Here is a 10,589-nt window from a genome sequence, read left to right on the forward strand (position 1 = left end):
CTTAGTTTCTTTTGTTGAGCTTTCATATATTTATAGCTCTAGTGCATCCGTTGCATGGCAATCCCTACTCCTCTCATTGACATCAATTGATGGGCATCTCCATAGCCTATTGATTAGCCGCGTCAATGTGAGACTTTCTACCTTTTTGTCTTCTCACATAACCCCCATCATTATACTTTATTCCACCCATAGTGCTATATCCATGGCTTGCGCTCATGTATTGCGTAAGGGTTGAAAAGGCTGAAGCGCATTAAAAAGTATGAACCAATTACTCAGATTGTCATTGGGGTTATGCATGATGAGAACGTTTTGTGTGACGAAATTGAAGCATGGCCAAACTATATGATTTTGTAGGGATAAGCTTTCTTTGGCTATGTTATTTTGATAAGACATAATTGCTTGGTTAGCATGTTTGAAGTATTATTGTTTTTATGTCAACATTAAACTTTTTCTTGAATCTTTCGGATCTAAATATTCATGCCACAATAAAAGAATTACATTGAAAATTATGCTAAGAAGCATTCCACATCAAAAATTCTGTTTTTATCATTTACCTACTCGAGGACGAGCAGGAATTAAGCTTGGGGATGTTTGATACGTCTCCAACGTATCTATAATTTTTTATTGTTCCATGCTATTATATTATCTGTTTTGGATGTTCAATGGGCTTTATTATACACTTTTATATTATTTTTGGGACTAACCTATTAACCGGAGGCCTATCCCAAATTGCTATTTTTTTTCCTATTTTGGTGTTTCGAAGGAAAGGAATATCAAACGGAGTCCAAACGGAATGAAACCTTCGGGAATGTGATTTTCAGAACAAACGTGATCCAGAGGACTTGGAGTGGACGTCAAGAAATCAACGAGGAGGCCACGAGGCAGGGAGGCGCGCCTGCCCCCCGGGTGCGCCCCCACCCTCGTGGGCCCCTTGTAGCTCTCCTGGCCTACCTCTTTCGCCTATATATACTCATATACCCTTGAAACATCAGAACATGAGCCAAAACCCTATTCCCACCGCCGCAACTCTCTGTACCCGTGAGATCCCATCTTGGGGCCTTTTTCGGCGCTCCGCCGGAGGGGGCATTGATCACGGAGGGCTTCTACATCAACACCATAGCCTCTCCGATGATGTGTGATTAGTTTACTTCAGACCTTCGGGTCCATAGTTATTAGCTAGATGGCTTCTTCTCTCTCTTTGGATCTCAATACAAAGTTCTCCTCGATTCTCTTGGAGATCTATTCGATGTAATCTTCTTTACGATGTGTTTGTCGAGATCCGATGAATTGTGGGTTTGTGATCAAGATTATCTATGAACAATATTTGAATCTCCTCTAAATTCTTTTATGTATAATTGGTTATCTTTGCAAGTCTCTTCGAATTATCAGTTTGGTTTGGCCTACTAGATTGATCTTTCTTGCAATGGGAGAAGTGCATAGCTTTGGGTTCAATCTTGAGGTGCTCGATCCCAGTGACAGTAGGGGAAACGACACGTATTGTATTGTTGCCATCGAGGATAAAAAGACGGGGTTTATATCATATTGCTTGAGTTTATCCCTCTACATCATGTCATCTTGCTTAAAGCGTTACTCCATTCTTATGAACTTAATACTCTAGATGCATGCTGGACTACGGTCGATGTGTGGAGTAATAGTAGTAGATGCAGGCAGGAGTCGGTCTACTTGTCACGGACATGATGCCTATATACATGATCATACCTAGATATTCTCATAACTATGCTCAATTCTATCAATTGCTCGACAGTAATTTGTTCACCCACCGTAATACTTATGCTATCTTGAGAGATGCCACTAGTGAAACCTATGGCCCCCGGGTCTATTCTCCATCATATTAATCTCCCGTCAACAAGTTGTTTCTTTCGCCGTTTATCATCTCTATCAGATCTCACCTTTGCAAGTGGCCGTGAAGGGATTGACAACCCCTTTATTGCGTTGGTTGCAAGGTTCTTATTTGTTTGTGTAGGTACAAGGGACTTGAGCGTGGCCTCCTACTGGATTGATACCTTGGTTCTCAAGAACTGAGGGAAATACTTACACTACTTTGCTGCATCACCCTTTCCTCTTCAAGGGAAACCCAACGCAATGCTCAAGAGGTAGCACATCTGTGCAAAACTCGATCAGAGGTTGCTTAAGCAATCATCAAAAGAAGTTCCGTAAACGAAAAAGTTATCCATGAAGACCTCAACAATCTTTTCACAAAAATCAGAGAATATAGCAGGTATACAACTTTGAAAGGTAGCAGGTGCATTGCATAAACCAAAAGACATATGTATATAAGCATAAGTTCCAAAAGGGAAAGTAAAGGTGGGTTTCTCTTGATCAGGTTGTGAAACAGGTATTTGAGAAAAACTAGAATATCCATCAAGGAAGCAAAACTGTGTGTGCTTAGATAGTCTTTCTAGCATTTGATCAATGAAAGGCAAAGGGTAATTATCTTTTCTAGTTGCTTTATTTAATTTTCTAAAATCAATTACCATTCTATAGCCAGTGACAATTCTTTGTGGAATGAGTAAATGTTTATCATTAGGAACAACAATAATACCTCCCTTCTTAGGGACACAATGAATGGGACTTACCCATCTACTATCATCTATGGGACAGATTATACGTGCTTCCAGAATCTTTAGTATTTCAGTTCTACCACTGATACGTCTCCAACGTATCTATAATTTATGAAGTATTCATGCTATTATATTATCCATCTTAGATGTTTTATATGCCATTTTATATGATTTTTGGGACTAACCTATTAACCTAGAGCCCAGTGTCAGTTTCTGTTTTTTCCTTGTTTTTGAGTTTTACAGAAAAGGAATACCAAACGGAGTCCAATTGACATGCCAATTTTTGATGATTTTTTATGGACCAGAAGAAGCCCACGGAGCACCGAAGATGGACCAGAAGAGTCCCGAGCTGTCCACGAGGGTGGAGGGCGCCCCCCCTATCTCATGGACGACTCGGAGACCCCCCCGACGTGAAACCGACGCCAAAAATCTATTATTTACTTAAAACGATAGGCAAACAAGCCACCACGTGCGTCACATAGACTAAATTATCATGATCCTTAATTTTATGTATTAACGGCTGAGATTAAAAGATGCAAGCGGTACCTAAGAATATAATACATGTACAAATAGTAGAACATGTCACGTAAAATTTGTGCACATAGGTTCCAAATCACGCGTCTATAACTAGCCCGTACAAAAGAAACTTGCCATCGATGGGTCAATGATAAGGAAAAGAATATTAGTCAAACCTAAACAAATAAGGAACCTATTATTAACCAACAAGGACAACCACCTCACGTGTGGAAAGTTCCAGATCAGGAACGAATACACACAAATAAAACAAGTCTGAGTTGCACACGGTGTTGGCATCTGATTTCCAGCCGGTCTCGGCCACTACAACCAAAGACACCTAAACCCATATATAAATAAGTACACACGGCCGCACCAGTACCCACCAAACAATTACAAGCCGGTGCCCACGACTTGAGAACGCCACACGCGACTCAACATCCATACGAAAAACCACCTCCAGCCGCTTGACTCGACGCCCGGCAAAGTCATGCGAAAGCACGCTCAATGCCCGACGAAGCGATGCCGGCTCAAATCACCATCGAAAGAATTGACGCCAAAGCACTCCTGGCCTGATTCATGAGATTTGGTAATTGTTATTTCACAAGCTTACTTTTATGTATAGAATCTACATAAACACTATATCAATTGATAAATTGTTCCCTGTTAATTTTGAAGGCATAAGAATATGGCATACAAGAAGTTGAGCGACTTTAACTACAAGGGGACAGAATTGGAATATTCAAGTGAAAGTAATGAGAATGTGGAATTCAGTGAATCCCACGACCAATGAGCTTATTAGCCTAGATATGATACTGATGGACGAGCAGATCCGTTTTCTAATATTTCAAATTAGAATTATTCTATCATATGAAGCAAGTAACTAACCAAATTTGATTCTTTTAACAGGGTTAAACAATCCATGCTACTATCTGGAAGAATCTTATAGACACTTTTAGATCAAAGAACAATGAAAAATCTATATATGCATTCAGCAATTTTAAGGTCGTGGATTCCACAAAATATAGGCCAGTGAACAATGAAGTTAAAATATTTTTTGCATACAATACAAAGGTAAAGGAAATAAAAGGATCTTCGAAAGTTTTCCCGGATTATTACTTTGAGTTTGCTACCATGGACACACTAGAAGAAAGGGCAGAAAAAGACACACAATGCTCAAGTATGTTTATAGTTGTAATTACAACCTCCAAAGAATTGATATTTCTAATTTTTGTATCACTAATCTCCAAATATGTAGATGTCATTGACTACTAACTCAAATGAAGCCAGTGGAGACAAGAATAACAAAAAGGAACCCACAACCTTCATATATCCGCGAGATTGAAATCCTAATGCCAGAGTAAGTGCATATGCATATGCATGTCTCGAATTTAACTAAACCTCCCCATGTCGTTAGCACTAACTTCTAGGATTCAATTCGTTAGGGTTGATAAAATCAGAATCACGTTGTGGGGAAAGTTTGCTTATTTTTTGACCGAGGATGTAAGCGGCAGCCAAACTGTCCTTATTGTCACATCAACGATGGTGCAGAGATTTAATGGTAAGTGCATAGACTGACATGAAATTCTTATCATTTACAAATTCTAACTAATTGATTAAATAGGTTTGTGCCTAAAGTCAACGAGTGCGACAAGAATATATATATATGGATATACCAGAAACACAAGAACTTCTTGATAGGTATGAAACACCACCAATTTATTTACTTTTCACTCATAATTAGTAATTCAAGATTGTATATTCTTATTTACTTCATACATGTGCAGGGACTCAATAGAAGAAATCTTACCAAAGATGATTTGTATAGATAGAAGTAATCAAGGAACACTAGAAGAATAGATGTTTTATAAGAGGAGAACATTACAAGAACTTACTACAATGAGGCGCGGAAACCAGTCAGACCAGGTAATGCATCAGAATTCCAATAAATGATACCATCAATCTCCGTGATACGAGATAAGACCTGCATGGACAATTCGTTTAATATTAGTTACAACAAAACCATATTGTGATTATATATGCCTCTTAATCCCACACCCCACCCAAATGCTAACGTTGTTTTTTTAGGATTTTGTGTTCACAGCAATAGCTACAGTGGATCGTTTGCAAGAAAATATTCAATGGTGGTACATGTCATTTGATAAGTGTCACAAATTGGCTACCAAGGAAACCAGCAATTATTATTGCAAGAGTTGTGGTATATATGCAGAAAAGGTCACACCTCGGTAAGCATATTATATTACTAAAATATGAACAAGAACTGTTATATATATTTAATCTCCACTAACATGAATCTTATGTTAGGTATCGTGTTCGACTCCAAATTAGTGACCATACATCTACTACAAGTTGCACTTTATTTGATGAGGAGGCTGCAAGATTGCTTAATACATCTGCATATAAGTTGTTGGACACACAGGATGGGAAATCGAAAGAAGCGCCAAAGATTATTCAACAATTATGTGGAAGAAAACTTATATTTAGATTCAAGCTCAATGATAATAATCTCACATTTGGCACACAAAACTATGCAGTAAAAAGAACATTTGTGCCTGATGATAGGCTTGAGATGCTCTATTTGGACAATAAAGCCGAGGTGGTAAAGCTGCATTAACTTTTTACCATATTCATAACTCCTTAACTAATTCATCTTATATATGTTTCACATGAATTGATGGATGATGAGGTGGACACCGTGTTAATGAAGAAGCAAAATATGCCAGACAGAAAGGTGATTGTTTTTTTAACTATATACACACTTTAGATTTTGGAAATGTGTCTAATTCTCAAAATGTATATGTTTGTAGTCACAGAATAATAAAGTTTCACCTGGCAAACTTTCATGTGAACTGGTGCCTGTGAAAGAGGAGCCACATGATAGCACTGGAACTACATTAAACAAAGATAAGCGTCGAGACAAAATATCATCGTCATCACGTGAGCTCCGCAGTGGCACTAAAAGGAGACTGAGATCTGTTGTAATATCAGATGAGTCAGAGGATGAATGCATTGAGACGAATATGCCGAATATTCCTGAACAAAAGGAAAAAGGTGTTTGTGGGAACAAGAAACATGTTAAAGCAGAAGCCAAAAAAACAATGCTTGAACATGAAGTACCGAAATCAAAGGCCAGGAGAAAAAGGATATTATCTAGATAATTAGTGGATCAGTAGCTTATGAAATAAATAGTGCGACCATCTATTTGTATCGGCCAAGATAAGTATAGTATTTGATTGACATCAACCATGATAAGACGGATACTTATTAGATTAAGGGTGTGAATGTTACCAATGTTCTTACTCTAAAACAGATTGATAACTTTCTTCATGTAGTTTCCTTTATGCACATGTTATTTCAGGCAAATCTTTATGAGGTCAGCACAATCGACAGGAACATACTACAATACTAGAGTTTCACAAATTAGGATTTACTTCACAATTTGAAGAAACTAATACTTTGGCAAATCTATATGACACCAGCACAATAGTAAGGAACATACCTTGCTTCATCAATAACTTAATAGAAAGACTGGATACAAGCAAATCAATGGCGTCTTGCTGGCGCAAGTGAGCTGCTCAACAAACCTATAACAAAAATAAATATCCAAGGTGACGGATTAGCACACACAAGGTAGTTTAAGAAAAGAATTGACACATAAGAACCAACTTCCAGTGCATAAGCCTTTTTAAGAGAAATGGCACTATAGAGTTGCTATGGATAAAGCGCAAGAAAAAATCTTCAGTTCGCACTTATAGTTAGTGGTAGCCTGACAGCAAGAACAATGAGGAGGCCAGCATCTCATGGTCATCGACTACTATTTGCATTTTCCAGATGTCAGATCTAATAACTCACTCATCAGGTGACTCAATGATTTCCCTCGCAGCCTCCTCCACTCGGCCAAACTACAACACCTCTGCCATGGACCTCTAGGCTCTAGCTGTAGGCCAAGAAGAGGTCACCATCTTGGCCGAAACCATTGAGAACGCTCTACCGGACTCCACGAGGTCATCGAGGATCCACATCCTCGAGAACGCGACGGACGCGTCCGCATACTCTACTCAATGGCAAACTTCGCTACCTACACGAAGAGAAATAGGAAGGAATGAATCAATCGTGATGGTTTGGGCATCAATTTGGTGATGGCAAGCGGCGAGATCTTAATCATCCAGCTAATGGAAGAGGTGGTGCATGCAGATGGATAAGGATGCTGGAGGGGAACGGATGAGTTGAGAGATTTTTGTTGGGGAACGTAGCAGAAATTCAAAATTTTCCTACGTGTCACCAAGATCTATCTATGGAGAAACTAGCAACGAGGGGAAGGAGAGTGCATCTACATACCCTTGTAGATCGCTAAGCGGAAGCATTCAAGAGAACGGGGTTGAAGGAGTCGTACTCGTCGTGATTCAAATCACCGGAGATCCTAGTGCCGAACGGACGGCACCTCCGCGTTCAACACACGTACAGCCCGGTGACGTCTCCCACGCCTTGATCCAGCAAGGAGAGAGGGAGAGGTTGAGGAAGACTCCATCCAGCAGCAGCACGACGGCGCGGTGGTGGTGGAGGAGTGTGGCAATCCTGCAGGGCTTCGCCAAGCACCTGCGGGAGAGGAGGAAGTGTCACGGGAGGGAGGGAGGCGCCAGGGCTTCAGGTGCGGCTGCCCTCCCTCCCCTCCACTATATATAGGGGAAAGGGAGAGGGGGGAGGCGCAGCCTTGTCCCTTCCTCCAAGGAAGGGGTGTGGCCAAGGGGGGAGGAGTGCCTCCCAAGTCAAGTGGAGGCCCTCCCCCTTAGGGTTTTCCCCCTCCCATGCGCATGGGCCTTGGGGGGGCTGGTGCCCTTGGCCCATTAAGGCTAGGGCGCCCCCCTACAGCCCATGCTACTGTATTGGACGTGGTGGAACAATTTCCGGACCTCCAGACCCCTCCGGAATCCTCCGGAACCTTCTGGAAGCTTCCCGGTACAATACCGAAAAAACCCGAACTTTTTCCGGAACCCGAACAACAACTTTCCATATATAAATATTTACCTCCGGACCATTCCAGAACTCCTCGTGAAGTCCGGGATCTCATCCGGGACTCCGAACAACATTCGGTAACCACATACAAACTTCCTTTATAACCCTAGCGTCATCGAACCTTAAGTGTGTAGACCCTACGGGTTCGGGAGACATGTAGACATGACCGAGACGTTCTCCGGTCAATAACCAACAGCGGGATCTGGATACCCATGTTGTCTCCCACATGTTCCACGATGATCTCATCGGATGATTCACGATGTCAAGGACTCAATCGATCCCGTATACAATTCCCTTTGTCTAACGATATTGTACTTGCCCGAGATTCGATCGTCGGTATACCGATACCTTGTTCAATCTCGTTACCGGCAAGTCTCTTTACTCGTTCCATAACACATCATCCCGTGATCAACCCCTTGATCACATTGTGCACATTATGATGATGTCCTACCGAGTGGGCCCAGAGATACCTCTCCGTTTACACGGAGTGACAAATCCCAGTCTCGATTCGTGCCAACCCAACAGACACTTTTGGAGATACCTGTAGTGCACCTTTATAGCCACTTAGTTACGTTGTGACGTTTGGTACACCCAAAGCATTCCTACGGCATCCGGGAGTTGCACAATCTCATGGTCTAAGGAAATGATACTTGACATTAGAAAAGCTTTAGCATACGAACTACACGATCTCTATGCTAGGCTTAGGATTGGGTCTTGTCCATCACATCATTCTCCTAATTATGTGATCCCGTTATCAACGACATCCAATGTCCATAGCCAGGAAACCATGACTATCTATTGATCACAACGAGCTAGTCAACTAGAGGCTCACTAGGGACATATTGTGGTCTATGTATTCACACGTGTATTACGATTTCCGGATAATACAGTTATAGCATGAATAAAAGACTATTATCATGAACAAAGAAATATAATAATAACACTTTTATTATTGCCTCTAGGGCATATTTCCAACAATTTTTATTTCATATAAAAGAGGGTTGTTCTACATACATGATAACCTGTACTGGTTGTATATGCAAGGATCTCTTGCTAGGTTCAGTTAGACTTAATTCAAGCAGATCCACATGTTTGCTTTACTGTGTTCTCTACTGCAGAATTCAGAGAACAAGCATTGGTGCACTTCTAAATACAAAAAGTTGTGGTATGAATTCTGATTTCACACGAAAAGTTGTTTAGCAAAGGAAAGATAAAATCTTGTTCTAATTTCTAGATCATTCAACTTCACAAAAACTTATATGGTTGCAATAACACTGACATTTGGTAGATGTCCGGACAACAGGAGGGCAATAACTAAAATCCACTTGCAGAAAATACTCACATCTTGCTAATATTTTTTCCTCTGCGAGCTCCCTCAATTCCTCCATAGCCCCAACATATCCAGAGCCTCCGGCTACAACAAGTTTGAGCAGCACTGCCCACGACCCCAAGTTCTCCCTGGACATCTTCATGACCGCGTTGACAGACTCGACGAGGTCGCCGAGATCCACGCACTCACCTGGCCACATGTGCCACCACCAAGGAAGAAAAATTAGGAGAAAAGAAGCGACATGTGGATATGGGATAGCATGAGGATTAGTTTCCTGGTGAGGCGCAGCGACATCGTCCTTCCCCGGTGGCAATTCAGAAGAAATGGCGGATGTATAAGAGGGGTCTGGTGGGGATCGCACGGGGGGAAAGGAGAGAGAGTTCTATGTACTGTAGATGACTGGGACTGGGGACTGGGGAGTACGGGTTGTTATACTTAGATTTTTTATACAGAGTGGTAATCATCTTCAAATCTTGGAAACATGATGCTTTCATGCTTAAAATTGATCTTGCCAAAGCTTTTGATCGTTTAGAATGGAATTTCATTGTTTCAGCTTTGACATGTAAAGGACTTCATGATCATTTTGTTAATCTGGTTCATGCTTGCATCTCTTCGCCTACGTTTTCCGTGCTCATTAATGGGCAACCCTCTCAAAATTTTTAAAGTTGCCGAGGTATCCGACAAGGTTGTCCCATGTCTCCTTATTTGTTTGTCATGGCCATTAATGAGGTCTCTATCATGCTCAATGAGGCTCTTCAGGCCAATCATTTGCAGGGTATTTCTATTGGACCAAATTGCCCCTATGTGCATTCTCTTCTTTTTGCAGACGATTTGTTGGTGTGTGGGCAGGCATCTTGCCAAGAGGCTCAAGCTATGGCTAATATCATTCAACATTTTTGTGCTCTCTCTGGTCAAACTCCTAACTGGAATAATCTGCCATCGTTTTTACCTCTCATGTTTCTCAAGCCACTATGAATGACATTAAGCAATTTTTTCCAGTTGCTAATCTTGATGCTAATTTCACTCATCGTGGTCATCCTCTTATTCTTCCGGCTAAAAATAGAGGTGTCGCTTATAATTTTGTGTTAGATAAATTTTTGAACAAGCTTCCCTCTTATAAAGCGAATATG

Source organism: Triticum dicoccoides, chromosome 5B, assembly GCF_002162155.2.
Source record: "Triticum dicoccoides isolate Atlit2015 ecotype Zavitan chromosome 5B, WEW_v2.0, whole genome shotgun sequence".
Lineage (NCBI taxonomy): Eukaryota > Viridiplantae > Streptophyta > Magnoliopsida > Poales > Poaceae > Triticum > Triticum dicoccoides.